The sequence below is a fragment of the Magnolia sinica genome, chromosome 3 (assembly GCF_029962835.1).
Source record: "Magnolia sinica isolate HGM2019 chromosome 3, MsV1, whole genome shotgun sequence".
Classification (NCBI taxonomy): domain Eukaryota; kingdom Viridiplantae; phylum Streptophyta; class Magnoliopsida; order Magnoliales; family Magnoliaceae; genus Magnolia; species Magnolia sinica.
In genome coordinates, this window is record NC_080575.1 from 32,777,958 (window position 1) to 32,794,290 (window position 16,333).

The 16,333-nt window shown below is 38.3% G+C and overlaps 1 long non-coding RNA gene across 1 annotated transcript; it reads right to left on the bottom strand.

The window, feature by feature from the left end:
* Positions 1-1,892: 1,892 nt before the first annotated feature.
* On the bottom strand, positions 1,893-4,586 carry LOC131241500 (uncharacterized). Its single transcript, XR_009169069.1, has 3 exons — positions 4,492-4,586; positions 2,843-2,943; positions 1,893-2,212 (listed from the first exon to the last, which is right to left on the bottom strand). It is a non-coding gene; the product is annotated as an uncharacterized LOC131241500 (long non-coding RNA).
* Between the last annotated feature and the right edge of the window lie 11,747 nt (positions 4,587-16,333).

The window sequence follows — 16,333 nt, forward strand, 5'->3', positions numbered from 1 at the left end:
GCTTCTATCTCAATGGAAGATGATGAAAAATGAAGGGTTAAGATGGGAGATGAGAGGGTTAGGAAGTGGGCCACACACAAAACTCTCTCATGGAGGCTTAGAGAGCTTGGACATGGGACTCTTGGTTTCTTGGAAAGTGGGTTTGAGAAATGAGAGAGAGAGAGAGAGAGGGTTGTAAGGAGAGAGAGGGATGGGTGATGGAGTGATGGGTGAGGTGAGTGATGGGTGTGTAAGAGATTTGTTGACTTTTGGGGTAGTTTGTGTAAGAGAGGCATGGGTTGTGTAAGGGGTTGCTTAGGGATGAGGTGTGAGGTAATGTGTACTTGACATGTACTTGACCCTTGACGGGATTGATTGATTGATTGATGTGACATTTGGGTAGAGATTCTCTTGGATTTTGCAACGCGCGGCGTTTTCCTCGAACTGAACGCGGTCTCATATCTCCTGGCCTGGGTATCGCCTTGGTGCACGAGTCTCGGCATTGGAACTGCAACGACGGCGTGGTCACTAGGGTATAAGTCTTGGGTTGAGTCGACTCAGGTTTGCATGACTCGGCTTAGTATCGCGTGCAAACGTTGGATAAAGGTCGGAGGTTGCCGGAATTCAATCGGTAGGACCGCAGGAACCTACAGAATGGTACAGACTAAGATACGGGTCTTACAACTGCATACTAGTAACATACAACCAATATTGGAGCACCATACCATAAGCTACAAAAATTTCGTGTCCCCCTAAACAAGGTATCCTCCATTGATAACATATATATATATTAGAAGTTCTTTATTTTCATTTACATTCACAAATACATTCATCATCCATCCAAATATTAACAACATTTACAAAAAATAAAAGATATCCAACCAACTCTTAATAATAATTTGCAATTTAACCTACTGGGAACCGTCATACACCGTAATGTCTTATGGCAGAGCAGGTTCTGAGGAGTTACAAGTTGACCCTGACGACAACGTATAAATGAAGCAATAAAGATATAAATGATTCCAGATAAATTTAAGGTTTCGAGGACTTATATCCACCTCGCTCTTATTGCCAAGTAGTCCTGATGAAAATGCATCCACACTATAAGAAGGGGAAAAAAAGGGAATTTCTGGCTACACCTATACAATCTAGCATAAACGGCTGCCTACGTACCCAATGTTCAGAAGATTAGGATCAAGCCACTACATAGTTATTAATATTTAAATCAGAACATTTTACGCATAAGCAAAGAAAAAATCAAAACAAATCATAGCATTATCAGTGTTTTAGCTGACCGAATTCAGTATTGCGCCCTACATATCGCCTTTGAATCTTGAACCATCCACCCCAATCTTCATGGAGAGCTTGATGTAATTACTAAAATATCTATAATATGAAAAGCAAAAAAAGGCAGACATGAATACGTACAGATCATGTAATTTCTAGCAGCAGAAGTTAACTGAAACTGAAAACCAGAGAACACTGAGCATGAGTACGTATCATCTGTCACAGATCATGTAATTTTTAGCAGCAAAAGTTAACTGAAACTGAAAATTGTTGAATTCATGCCAGTACCTGCAACATTTGAACTCATAGAGATAACCATTTAGCATCTAAGACTTCCATATGATGGATTGATAAAAACAAAATACATGTTCACAAATTTTAAAAGAAAATTGAAAAGAAATCTATGAAAATGACTTTTAAAACAAGCTATAATGAGGTATCCTCCAATATGCAAATTTGTAAACAGGAAGAATGTTGTGAAAAGATGATCATTCTAATCCAGTTTACATAAAAAGTTCCACAAATCTGAACCCTAAGCCAAACCCCTGCCCATTCGAACCCATCCACCACTGCAATAGCTCTCTCCGCATCCTCCTCCAACTACATCCAAACAAATTCAAATCCTATGTATCAATGTAACCCACTCTTCCTAAGAGTGACCTACAGATTTCCCTTTTAACTTTGGTCCATCCTTGATCTTCCACTACAATCCTCTGCCTAACAGTTGTCAACAACGTCCCCCTTTCTAGATTTCTTTTTATCATATAATTTCCCTTCCATGAAGTTAGAAAACTAAAGAAAATGAACACTTTTTGCCTTGGAAAAGTTGTGGTGGAGGGAGTTAAAACAAATCAGGTCCTATAATTATTTCTATCAAAATCATTAAAAATGCATAAAATGCTACAGAAATAGACATGAAAGATATAGCACCATCATAGTTGACAACCTGTACACAAAACAGAAAATTCAATGTTAAGAAGAGTGACATAGAAGTAAAATTGAAAATGATAAAAATAAAAAATAAATTCCACTATTGTGTACATGCAATCAAAAAGTCTTCTCAATAAGAAAGTCTTCTCAATAAGAAATCACAAAATGTATTTGTTGGCGCCAGCAACCAAAGTCCCAGAAAACCCGTATGTGTAATATTAAAATTTGATTAACATATTTGAAATGAGAACCGATCACCTACAGACAAGGTACCACAACTTATGGTACCATACCCTCCATCCTGCCAACATGCTATTAGTGTAGGCCATCAGCACCATCAAAGCAATAGGCCTGACCATGTAGATGACCTAGCACAAAAGTCAATCTACATAATTAGGCCTTTGATGTCAGGCCCAAGCCTGCCCATTAACATAATATACAAGCCTACTAACGTCTCACACTGTAGAACCTAGGCCCAGGCCTGAGCCCAGCCCAATGATTAAGCAGGCTCACAGCAACTTGCAAGTCTAACATGTATCAGTCCAAGATATGAAACCCAACACACCAACCTAACCCATTGTCATCCCTAAATCCAATAGAACACAAAAACAAATAAAATAAATAAATCACAATATGAACCCCTCACCTGAAGTATAACGGAGGTTGTGGTGTTCGGATGTATCATCAAAAGGCAGATGCTATGCAATGTTCTCTTAAGGATCATCTCATACTCCCTTTCTGCATTGCCTAAACAATGGTTCAATGGTGCAAGATCAGAGAAACAAGATGACTGTAACTAATGATATTCACCCTAATCAACATCAATTTTGAATTTCAAATACAATTTATAAGGTTATCCTAATAAGGTGAGTATTAAACTATTAAAAAACTTATTTATTTTATTAAGCAGTAACCAGCTTCTATACATCAGGAAGTCAATATGGTCCAGGCAAATTATATTACTCGGCGATTCTTTTACACAGTGGTTTCACTCCAGATCAAAAAAAGCACGGGGCAGTTGCAAATATATATCTTTTCTCATAATAGAATTAATAAAGCTTACAATTATCATGAAAAGACTCTATGGCCTATGGTCCAGCTGAAGCTATGGCCCTTGATAGAGTGGAATGACAGAAAAGGACTCATGTAGACAACCCCAATTAGTTGGGATAAGGCTTTAGATGAGGATGATGATGACCATTATCTTTATCAGAGAAACTATTTCAATGACAAGAAGCATAATCAAATCAAAGGATAATACATCAAACCTAAATTTGAAACAAAAGTGGTTCCCGATTGGATTTTTGAGACGCATGTAGAGTCAGCCTGTGTATCAAAAAGTATTAAGTGAACCCTGCGATATATTTATTATCAAGTACTCTATTTCAGTACCTGTAGCAGAGATAAGCAATCCAGACTGTTCATCAATTAGTACCTTATCATTGGACTGCATCCCAAAAGTCATATTAGTTGATGATCCTAACCACCATTAAAGGATTATTTGTTTATGCTTACAAATATGAACCTAGAAAAAGGTCCAACCGTGGTCAACGTAAGGCGGCAAAATATATTCCAACTAGTAGCTAGGATCATCCGGTTGGGCGCATCCACAATGGGGTCCAACAGGTGGACTGTCACATGTGTGCAACATACAGAGAGATAGAGACCTTGATAGCTTAGGTATGTTTGTTTGGAACTGAATTTTTTCACTGTATGTATCACATTTTATTGGAAAAAATAATGACAAATACCCACTTACAAACCATCCCCTTGCCAAGACAATAAGATGCATGAATTTAACTATAATCCAACAACTAATGCTCTGTTGTTAAGTAATTACAGCAGGTGGTGTATCAAACCCCACTGATTTGAAGAGAAACTAAAGCCAAGTAAAACCATAAATCTGCATGACTGAAGGATAATGAGAATGTAAATTCTGAGCCGCAAACCTTTTGAACATAATGATAAGAAAATAGTGACTAACACAAATACAATAAACTACATACACATCCTCAAAAGTAAAGGAACTTGATCGAGCTATTTTCTTGAAGCTAATAATCCTGAACACTTTTTTTTCTTTGAAATTTGTCATGAAAATGTGTTCTTGAACTTGGAACCAAAAACCATACAAATCCTTGTTCCCACAGCTAATATAGATGAATATAATTAAATCTAGCATCTTGGTACTGAGCATTATAGAAGTTATCATTAAGCAAATTGAAAAACCTAGGCAGATTTATCACCTTTTTTTACCAATTAGCTGATGCATCATAGAGTTTGGAATGTGGTACTCACCAATATACCCCGTTTTTGGCTTCCAAATAACCTCAATTGAAGCCTTCTTAGGGTTTTCGTTCTATCTTGTTCCAACTTTAGGCCCATACACTGCCGCCAATACTATAGTATCCCCTAAATCATCAAGAAAAAGTTCAACCACATCTCATAAAAAGTAAAAAAAATAAAAACAAATTACAGGGTAGGTCCAGTAAGAACAAATTAAACTAAGTCCCACAACTGTTTCGAGAAGTGCCTCTTGGTTATGACTGGTGTAAAGAAGAGCAACATATATAAAAATCCACAAAACGAATAAACATACGAGTCAAAAAACCAATCAAAAGAAAGCAGAAAGTTAGTCTTTGGAGAATAAATTAAAACTGAATCCCATAAATTAGAAAATACTAAAGTGAAATGTGTGACAAAAGAAAGGGGAAAAAAGATCAACAAAAATAGTCTGAACCTAGTATGCGTTTAGCTGAGTAGTAAAGCCTATTAAAATCAACAACATAAAGTGGTGATTATAGCAACCTTGATGGAGTTGGAGCCTGTCTCATATGTAGAGAGTAGAGACTAAATGATGCATACCCGAATTGAAGATCATGGACATCCATGTGCATAGTTGTTATGCTTTAAGATGGTCATTGGGTGTAGGGTTATCAACAAGTACCTAGATGTGTGGATACCCTGTCTGATTTAAATGGATCTAAACCAAATGTTTAGACCCGTTTAAGGAAGGGGATTAGGTTTAGGTCCACCATCTTGGGCCTGATTAAAATTTGGGTCAGGCTGGATGACTAAATGAGCACTCAGTTAGTTTTAACTGGGGCAGGGCATGTTGGACCTCACTGGGTGGTGTTCCCAATTGATCTAAATAACAATATTATATATGTTAATATGCATTACTTCAACAATTGAATGAGGTCTGCTAAGTTCATATGTGTTTATAAGAGAGCCCATCCACACACACCCAAGTGTCATTGTGGCACATATGTCATCCACTCCATCCATCAGGTGGGTCTAATCGTTTAGATGCCCTTATCTAATAGAACCTAATTGGGACAAACCCAAACCCTACTTGAACCCAAGGTCCTAAGATATGATGAGTACCTAAACCCGACTGGATACATGTTAGGAGTAGGACCTCGATATAGTACCAAGACTCACCTAACCTGTTTACAGCTGTAGTCGAGTGTACTTGATTGTGGCTACTAGCATAGGGTATAGTCTATTTTAAAATAGGAAACCCAACACAGTCATCCTATTTCAGCATTCAGTAAAACCTATTAACATCCTTTTCTATATATAACCCAAGAAGCTCTGCCACTCATGAGATTGAGAGCATTCCTAGTGGCCCATGTGCCAACTTGCCATGTTTGCATGTGATATTGAGGCCATTCATCTTGGTCAGATGCATTTTCGTAGATTCAACATTTAAAAATAAAAAAATAAATAAAGAAATCCCCAACTAGTTAGGGATTAGACAAGACAAATCCCTAATGTGGAATTCGACAATACAAATCCCTAAAAAGGGATTCGACAATGTAAATCCCCAAATAGGGATTTGACAATACACATCCCTAATTAGGGATTTGTATAATAAATCCCTAATTAGGGATTCGACAATGCATATCCCTAATCGGGTATTATAAAATGCAGAAAGCAACAAAGAGAAGGGAAAAACCTTACATCATACCTGAGAATCCGAGATTTATGAGCAGCAGAAGGCCAAACTGCACAAGAGGGCCGAGGAGATAGAGAGAGAGGAGGGGCTATGATTTTGAGTGAGAGAAAGATAGGGAGAAGGAGAGGGAGAGCAAGGAAGAGAGAGAGGAGGGAGAGAGATCGACAAGAAGAGAGAGGAAGGAGAGATCCGTAGGAAGGGAGAGAGAAAGAGGAGAGAAGAGAGCGTATGAGAGGGGTTGAAATAGGGACTGATTAGGGTCGGTGCACTAACCAGTCCTCAAAACGCTTGAGAGAGGGACGTCACCAAGTTATGTGGGTCCCACTATGATGTATGTTTTGTATCCACACCATCCATACATTTTGAGAGATCATTTTAGGGCATGATACAAAGAATGAGGCAGATCCAAGGCTGGAGTTGACCCCACCACAGAAAACAGTGGAGAGAGTGACACCTACCGTTTAAACCTTCCGAACGTCCACCATCATGTTTATTTGAGATCCAACCTGTTCATGTGTTAAAGAAGATATGAAAGAAGGGAAAACACAAATATCAGCTTGATCAAAAACTTTCGTGGCCCTTAAAACTTTTTAATGGTGGGCGTCACTCTCCCCACTATTTTCTGTGGTGGGGTCCACTCGAGCTTTGGATCTGACTCATTCTTTGGATTATGCCCTAATATGATCTCTCCAAATGAATGGATGATGTAGATATAAAACATACATCATGGTGGGGCCCACAGAAGTTGGTGACATCACTTCAGTGGCGAGTCTCGCTACTCAACCCGTCAATATCTAATCTGCACCCTTGAGAGAGGGGGCTGGGTGACGTGATCAAGTTCTGTGGGTCATATCATGAGGTATGTGTTATATCTAAACCGTCCATCCACATGGCGAGCTCTCGTAAGGCTTGAGAAAAAAAATAAGACAGATCTAATTATCAACTGGACCACACGATCAAAAGCATGTAGGGGATTGAACGTCTACCATTAAAACCCTTTTGGGGGTCATAGAAGTTTTGGATCAATATGAAATTTGTTTTTCCTCTTCATCCAGGTCTTTGTGACCTTATGAACAGATTGGATGGAAAATATACCTCATGGTGGGCCCTACGAATTTTTTTAACGTTGAAAATCATCACCCATGCTGGTATTTGTAGTTGTAAGCCCCGTATCCTAGACCGTACCGTTCCATGGACTTTCGCGGTCTTCCCGGTCGAATTCCGGCAACCTTCGACCCTTAACCGGTATTTGTGCGCGACCCTGAGTCATACGCCGTCAACCTGAATCGACTCAAACCGAGACTTGTACCCTTGCAACCGCAGCGTTGCCGCGGTTCTGATGCCGCGTCTCACGTGCCGATCTGATACTCTGGCTAGGAGATGTGGGCCAGCGTTCGGTGTGAGAAAAACGCAGTGCGTGTAAATTCTGAGGGAATATCTACGACTTGTCACATCAATCAAACAACCAATCAATCCCATCATTTCAAGTACATGTCAAGTACACATCACCTTTTACCCATTCCCAAGCAACCCCAAAGTCAAAAAGTTCTTACACAAGCCCATACTTTTCTTACACCAAGCAACCCCAAAGTCAAAAAAAAGCTTCTTACACATCCATCACCCACCACATCCATCACCCATCTCTCACTTTCTCTCTTTACAACCCTCTCTCTCTCTCTCATTTTCAAACTACTTTCCCAAGCAAGCAAGAAAATCCCACGTCCAAGCTCTTTCTCTTCTCCATGAGAACTTTGTATGTGGCCCACTTTCTACCCTCTCATCTCTCATCTCAACCATCCAAACTCCATCTCCTCTATTAGGATTGAAGCTAAGGAGCAAAGGAAGCCAAGGGAGCAAGAAGAAGGCAGTGGGTGATTTTGAATTTTGTATTTCATTTATTTGTTTGATTTAAGGGTCCACATCTATTAGGACCCACCTTGATGTATGTTTGTATCAAAGAGGGGCCCATAGTGGCGGGGCCCCTCCATCACCTACGACATCCCCGATGGCTGGTGCGTCGACATCAGCAAGTTCTATAGCCCCCATAATGCATATGTTTATCTACACCATTCACTATTTGGACGATGGGGCCCATCATGCATGATGCATGTGTTGTATCCATACCATCCAACCATTTTGAGATATCATTTATGGTATGAGGTAAAGAATAAGTCATAATTAAAATTCAAATGGGCCCCGCCATCGAAATAGTGGACAATGACATCCACCGTTCAAACTCCTAAGGACCATGGTAGTTTCCAATTAAGTTGATAATTATTTTCATTTCATCTATCTCTTTGATAACTTATGAATATATCCGTTCTCAAATACATAAGGGTGGGCCCGATTTGATATACATTTGGCCCATTTGACTAGGCCCGATGTGATGTACTTGGGGCCAGTTGGTTAGGCCGATGTGATATACGAGGCCCATTGTTGAGGCCCACCTTAATATATATAAGGCCCATATGATTAGGCCCATCTTAATGTAGTTATGGCCCATCCATTGAGGCCCACCTGATATACATAAGGCCCATGTTATACGGCCCATTTGTTGTACCTAAGGCCCATGGGTTGAGGCCCAATTAGATGTACACAAGTCCATTACAATGTGTGACTTTACCATGGTTTGTGTAATGATGTTTATGACGGTCGTGCCTTGGGAGCAATGTTGGTTTAACGTCCACATTATAAGAATAATGTTGGTTACATGTTCACATTATAATTCTCCCTAGGGCCCATTGTTAGGCCCACACTTGTAGGCCATCTAGGCCCATCTTCGTTATGAACAGCATCTATCACCATATAACATGTTTAGTATAGTTCCATGATTCATGATCATACGCATCATATGTATGCTTGATATAAGAAGTGACTGATCATAGCATATGCCTTTGGGCAGATTGTTTAGGGGCTCCCGGATAGACGGTGTTGCCCTACATGAGCGCACGATATGCGCAGGATTGTTGCATGACTGGATAGTGTGATTCATGCATTCGCATTGTGTGATATGGTACTATACGCCCTAGCGACATCAGGGTCGTAGCCTCCACAGGCGTATCGTGGTTGGCAGGATTGGATACCGAAAATCTTGTTCTACATGGGGTGCTATAGATATCCCTGGGTGAAAGTCCCTAAACCCTTATGGTACCAGGAGGTTACTCCGACGTCTAGACCGAGTGGGTGCATGAGCGCCGAGTGCCGATTACCAGACGGCCGCGCTTTCCACTGTGTCATGGTCGGTTGGAAGGGGGTGCGGCCTTACCTGCCCGAAAGGAAGAGGCAAAACTAAGCTGAGTTTGACCAACTCGAGGAATGGGTCCGCTATCGACGAGCCGAGCCCAATATTGGCAGGCGGATAGTGAGGTCTCTTCCACTCACCTTATTGTGCACGATGGGGCGGCAATCTGGTTGGAGTGTACTAGACCCCGGTGATATTCAAGAGTTGAGCTATATTGATATGTGGACTTAGATGAGGATTCGTATGCTTGACTTGCACCTCGCATCGCATGGCCTTGGTATGGCCAACATCATTCATGCCTTACACCACATGGCCTTGGTACGGCTAATAGCAATCATGGATTCATCATCATATTCCGTATTACTCTGATACTGCATAATTATATTACTACCTTACGCACACACTTACACCACCCTTTAAGCTTTCTATAAGCTTATGCACGACCGTTGCGTGCAGGTGACGTTGGACCGTGGCAGCACTGAGGCAGGAGCGCATAGCAGATCATCTTGGAGCTTTTTGTCCATTATCAATGTATTTCCCTTTATGCTCATTGTACTTGTAGTAAAGTTTTTTATCATAGTGGAAATGTGATGGAGTTTTTGGTTGTTGTTTGTGGGTTATGCCTTTGGTTATGCTTATTACGAATCAAACTGATGTTGAAAATTCTCCTCGTAGCATCCCAGGATCGAAACCTGGCGAATGGGCACTAGGAGCTGAGAATGGAGTTCCAACCACCAGCCATTGGATGGTGTTAGGGGGAGTAGCCAATTTGTTCCCCTTATTTGTGGTGTGGTCCATTTAATCTTTAGATATGATTCATTTTTTGGATAATTCTCTAAAATGATCTCGAAAAATGGATGAACGGTGTGGGTTGATCCCAAATTTTCGATAAATCCAAAGCTCAAGTGGATGATGCCACATGAAATAGTGTGGAATAATGATTTCCACCATTGATACCTTCATTGGGCCCACAATAATATTTATTTGCCATCCAACCTGTTCATAATATAAAAAAGATATGGATGAAAAGAAAACACAAACATCAGCTTGATCCAAAACTTCTGTGGCCTCTAAGAATTTTTCAATGGTAGAGGTTCAATCACATTATTTCCTGTGGTGTGGTCCACTTGAGCTTTGGATATGCTTTATTTTTGTTCTCTAAACCTAAAATTATCTGTTAACATGGATGAAATGAGTGGATAAATTAAATAAATAACGGTGGACCCCACAGAGTTTACTCAGTATGCTAAGGGTACTGAGTAACTCACTTAAATGTAGTGGAGAGGGGTTTCCTTAAAATATTCATAATCATCTATTGGGCCTGCCTAAATGTGATTCACATATCCAACGCACTCATTATGTGTGTCCCACTTGGATGAGGGGTCAGACCAAGTTTCAGCCGCATCCAAAACTAATGTGGGCCCTACTAAGTGCTTTTATATTTTTTAGGATGTCTTCACATGGTTTTAGATGGTATGGCGCACCTGAGTTTTGTATATGGATGATTTTTGAGATATCTCATAACTTAAAGGGGACACATCAAATGCACGGTGTTGATATTCGACACACATCATGATAGGGCCCATAAAACTTACTAACATTAATTCTTAGGTTCTCACAAGGTCAATAACTTGGGTCACAATTTTGACCAGAATATTTGGCCCATTTTATATGTCTGGTCCATTTACTCTATTTTATTGATCCATACCCTCAATTTGACTAGTTACTCGCCCCGATCAAGCTACATAAGAGAAAGATATTGGGCATAGAAGATTAATCAACAATTTGAGTGAAATTTGATTTAAACATCTGAAGTTATTTACTCTTCAGTCTGAACTAATTAGATTGTCCAAAAATGGTTAAAGGTTCAATTAGTGGATGTGCCTGATAATTTATTAAAAAATATATTTTTGTTCACAGATAAATTTCAATTTCCATTTAAAAATAACATTTTTTTTCAAAATGTATATTTTTTTATTCTTAATTTTTCTTTGAAAACTTTTAACAAAATATCATTTTTATCATAAAATATTTCAAAAAAAATAAATTACAAATTCTAAATTTTATTTTTAAATTTTCAAAAAATTTCTCAAATTTAAAATTTTTTTTTTTTCCAAAAATTCCAAAATGCCGATTTTTTTCTTCAAAAGCATCATTTTGTTTTCAACATTTCAATTTTGTTTTTTAAAATGATATATATTTTTTTTCAAAATCTCAGTGTTTTTATAAATAACTTTTTCTTTTAATTTCAAATTTTGAACATTTTTAATTATTTTTCAAAATCACAAATTTTTTCAAGTTCTTTATTTTTCGTTTCAAAATGTTTGTTTTTTGTTAAAGTATCAATTTTTTAATATCGTTTTATTTGAAAATTTTCAATCCTTTCTAACTTCTCCAAAAAAAATTTAAAGCATTTTGTTTCGAACTCATCAATTTTTATTGAACTTGTCAAATTTATTTTATTTTTCAAAATGCAAATTCTCATTTTATTTTTCAAAATATTTTCATTTTTCAACATTGTGAAAATTTTCACATTTTTAAAAATCTTTTTATTTTTTTTTCAGGATATTATTTTTTTCTCGAAATCAAATTCTTTTTTTTTTTTCAAAATTATCAACTTTATTCAATATTCTTTTTTGTTCCCACAAAATAGATTTTTATTAAATCACAATTTTTACTTTTTCAAAATCTAATTTTTTTTCTCAAACATTGTTAATTTTTTAAACTTCTCAATATTCTTTTTCATGTGATATTACAAATCATTTAAATATTAGTTTTAAATTAAAAAATAAAAATAAAAATTCCGCTCATTTGATATAAAAACAAAATAAATTTTCTTTTTGCATTCAATCAATTGTTAAAAAATAATCTTAGATACAAATATGTACAATTAAACCACTGAAATTCTATTAGAAAACAATTATTAGACTGCAAAAAAAAGTTAATTTTCCACCATATTCTTAAAAAAATGAAAAAAAAATTAATGTTTCAAGGCAAAAGTCCTTTTACGACGGACCATGATCCATCGCAAAAGCAACTGAAAAGCGTCACCATTTGGAATTTGGGCGGGAATTTGCATCATCATATTTCGTCTCAAAATCAAAATTTGCGACGGATTTAGTCTGTCGCTAACTTACGACGGACCCATATCCGTCGTAAATCAGATTTTAGCGACGGATTTTGATCCGTCGCAAAATTCTGCGACGTTTGGACCGGATTTTCGAAAACGGGCTTAGTGATGGACACTTTTTTGTTAGCGACGGATTAAATCCGTCGTTAAACCAAGAGATTTTCGTCTATCACAAAAATACGTCGCAAATTCACGATTTTGGCTAGTGATGGAGACCATCTAAATTGAAATACTTATGGAGGCTTGTATGGGATGTCTTCGCAAAACCTCACCCATCATGCATTGTAGATTGTTATTGGCATGCTTCAATTCTTTCATTTATTTGTGAATATGAACATCTTGAATTGAAGTCGTTCGCTCGGCTCGATTTCCTCTTCCTCTTGCCATAAGAAATTAAGCTCAATCTAAGAACCGAACTTGCTCTGATACCAAATGATGTCGATCAAACATGCAAGAAAATAGAAAATGCTAAAGCAAATAGTAGAGAAGAAAATGAGAGAATAATTGCTTTGATTGAAGAGAGAGAGAGAGAGAGAGAGAGAGAGAGAGAGAGAGAGAATAATACATCATAGCTGACTTGGGGATTCACTCAATCATATACAAGAGGAAGATAATACATCATAGCTGACTTGGGGATTCACTCAATCATATACAAGAGGATCCACTCACTTTTAAAGATAATCAAGAAATTTTGAAAAAAAATGATGAAGTACACTAATGCCTTTTCCCCATTTACAAAACTATATTTATAGAGAGAGGTTGAGAGATATTAAATGGAGTGGGCGAGAGAGAGACGAGCTTTGAATTAAGATGAGCCCAAGGTGACCATTAATATCTTAAAAGTCACACTTCAGCACAGTATGGTGCATCTTAGTGTACTAAAGACTACTGCACTATTCACATGCAATGTACCTCTGATTAAATAGTATAAAATCTAAAGCAGTAGCATATTTTGTATTGGGGATTGTGGTGTCAACATGATGTATGCGTTTCATATCCATGCCATCTATCTATTTTCCCATCATTTCAGGGCACCAACCTAGAAATGAAAGAGATACAAAGGTCAAATGGACCACACCACCTGAAACAATGCGAATAATCACACCCACTTTTGAAACCTCTTAATGGTCCAATGTAACATTTATTTGTAATAAAATCTGTTGATAAGGTCGAATATCAGATTGATCCAAAACTTTTGTGCCCTAGGAAATTTTTAGTGGTGGGCGTTCAATCACCACTTTTTCCTTTGGTGCAGTTCACTTGTGCTTCAGATATGCTCCATTTTCTCGTTCGTGATCTGAAATGAGAGGGCAAACGGATGGACAGCGTGGATATAAATCACGTAGACTAGCGTGGTGTCGGCAACGCAGAAGCGGATTGGCTGATGTTATAGCGTGTGGGTACGTGTCGTGCCAAGAGAGCGCTGACGCTGCTCGAGCTCCAAGTTATGGAAAAGGATTGGCTACTCCCCTTGCCACCAGCCCCGTGGCTGGTGGTCGGTGATCTGTGGGCCTCACCATAATGTATGTGTTTCATCCATTCTGTTCATCCATTTTTAAAGATCATTTTATGTTTTGATCCGAAAAATGAAAGGGTTATAAATTTCAGGTGGACCACACCACAGGAAAACAATAGTAATTGGATATCCACCGTTAAAATCCTTCTAAGGCCCAGTGTACTGTTTATTTGACATCCAATCTGTTGATTAGATCATACAGGCTAATATGAAGGGAAAGAACAAATACCAGCTGAATCCAAAACTTTTTTGCCCCCCAAAAAGTTTTTAATGGTTGACAATCATTCAACACTGTTTCGTGTAATGTGGTCCAATTGAGATTGTCATATACCTCATTTTTGGTCTCAAACCATAAAATGATCTGAAAAAATAGATGGACAGCATGGATGAAACACATACATCATGGTAGGGTCCACAGAGCACCAATTGGCTTGTTAGGGGAGTAGCCAATCCGTTTCCCGAGTTATACGGACGGTTCAAAGGAGATCAAAGTCACGTGACCCCAAAATGATGTATTTATTATGTTCATATACTTCCTCCATTTTTCAAGATCATTCCAGAGAATGAGATTTTTTTAAGAAAATGAATTTGTAGAAGGCTCAACTGGACCACCGTACAAATAACAGTGGGATAATGATTTTCACAGTGAAAACATTCCTAGGGCCCACCATAATGTTTATTTTCCATCCAATCTGATCATAAGTTCACAAAGACCCGGATGAAAAGGAAAAATAAATATCATATGGATCCAAAACTTTTGTGAACCTGGAAAAGGTTTCAATGGTAGATGTTCAATCCCTCGCTACCTTTTCCATCGTGTTCACTTGATATTTAGATCTGTCTTTTTTTTCTCGGCTCAAGCCTTGTGACTATCTCACCAAATGTAAGACGGTTTGGATATAACACAGAACTTGCTGGCGGTAATACACTAGCTATATAGCTGGTGTAGATACGTGCCGTGCGGACACACCTCAAGCTCCGAGTTGCACGAACAGTTCAAATGAGATCAAAGTTACATAGCCCCATAATAATATATTTATTATATCTATACTATTCATCTATTTTCTGAAATCATTTTAGGGCATTAGATAAAAAATGTATCATATCCAAATCTCAAATAGACCACACCAAAAACAGCAGCGAGGATGATGATTTCACTATTAAAAAATTTGTAGGGTCCACCATAATGTTTATTTTTCATCTAATCTGTTAATAAGGTTAAAAATATATGGATGAAGAGGAAAAACAAATTTCATATTAATCTAAAACTTTTGTGACCCCGAAAAGGGTTTCTAGATATTCAATCACTATTTTTTGCAGTGTTGTCCCCTTGATATTTATATCGATCTTATTTTTCGGCTCAAACCTTAAGACGAGCTGGCCAAATGGATGAGCAGTTTAGATATAACACATACTTCATGATTTGACTCACAGAGCTTGCTAATATCAGTACATCAGCTATGTAGCTGGTGTGCGGTGTACCAGCCGATCCGCTTCCACCTGATTCACGTCCATGTGGACCTCCCCACGGCTTGACTGGTATAGCCTTTTTTAGAAGGGAATCTTTAGAAGAGGCCGCACTATGTTTCGCTAAGACACGTCATTCACCGGACGTCTGCTGCATTTATTGGTGCAAATGGCATTCTAATGCGCGTGCATAATGTAGAGCATGAAACATCCAAGCTCCGTGTGACCCATCATATTGTACATGTGAAATCCACTTCGTCCACCACGTGAAAACTCTTACATTAATAGAATTTACAGAAGATCATCCCAATGAAAAATTCATATGGGCTGAGTAATGTTACTTTTTGCCTAATAAAACATTAAAGTTCACGGGGTGTATTCCGCCTGATCATTGGCCCAAGACACGAACACCTGATGGACGGTATGGATATCACCAGGAAACATGGTGGGCCCATAGAATTTTGTGATTTACGCACTGTAACAGAGGATTCGGGTCCCTAACATCCACACATCTTCGTACCCTAGCATAGGATTCCTGGTTCTCACTGTCGTACGGGCACATGTGTAATAAACCTAGGCCATTCATCAAATGGGTAAAATGACCAAGAGTAAAATAATGTTGGCCACCACATCCAGGCTGATCAAGCTTTCACTTTTTGCAAAAAACGAGGCAGCACCGTCGGTCGTAATTTAATAATAGCGCAATAAGAGAACAGATAAAAAAGAAGTGTGGAATCCGCATCCCCCCAAAAGAAAAAGCCTAATCTTCATGCATGTAGCGCTTTCCAGGCCCGTCTTACTGACGCGGACTGCGCATTCACACTG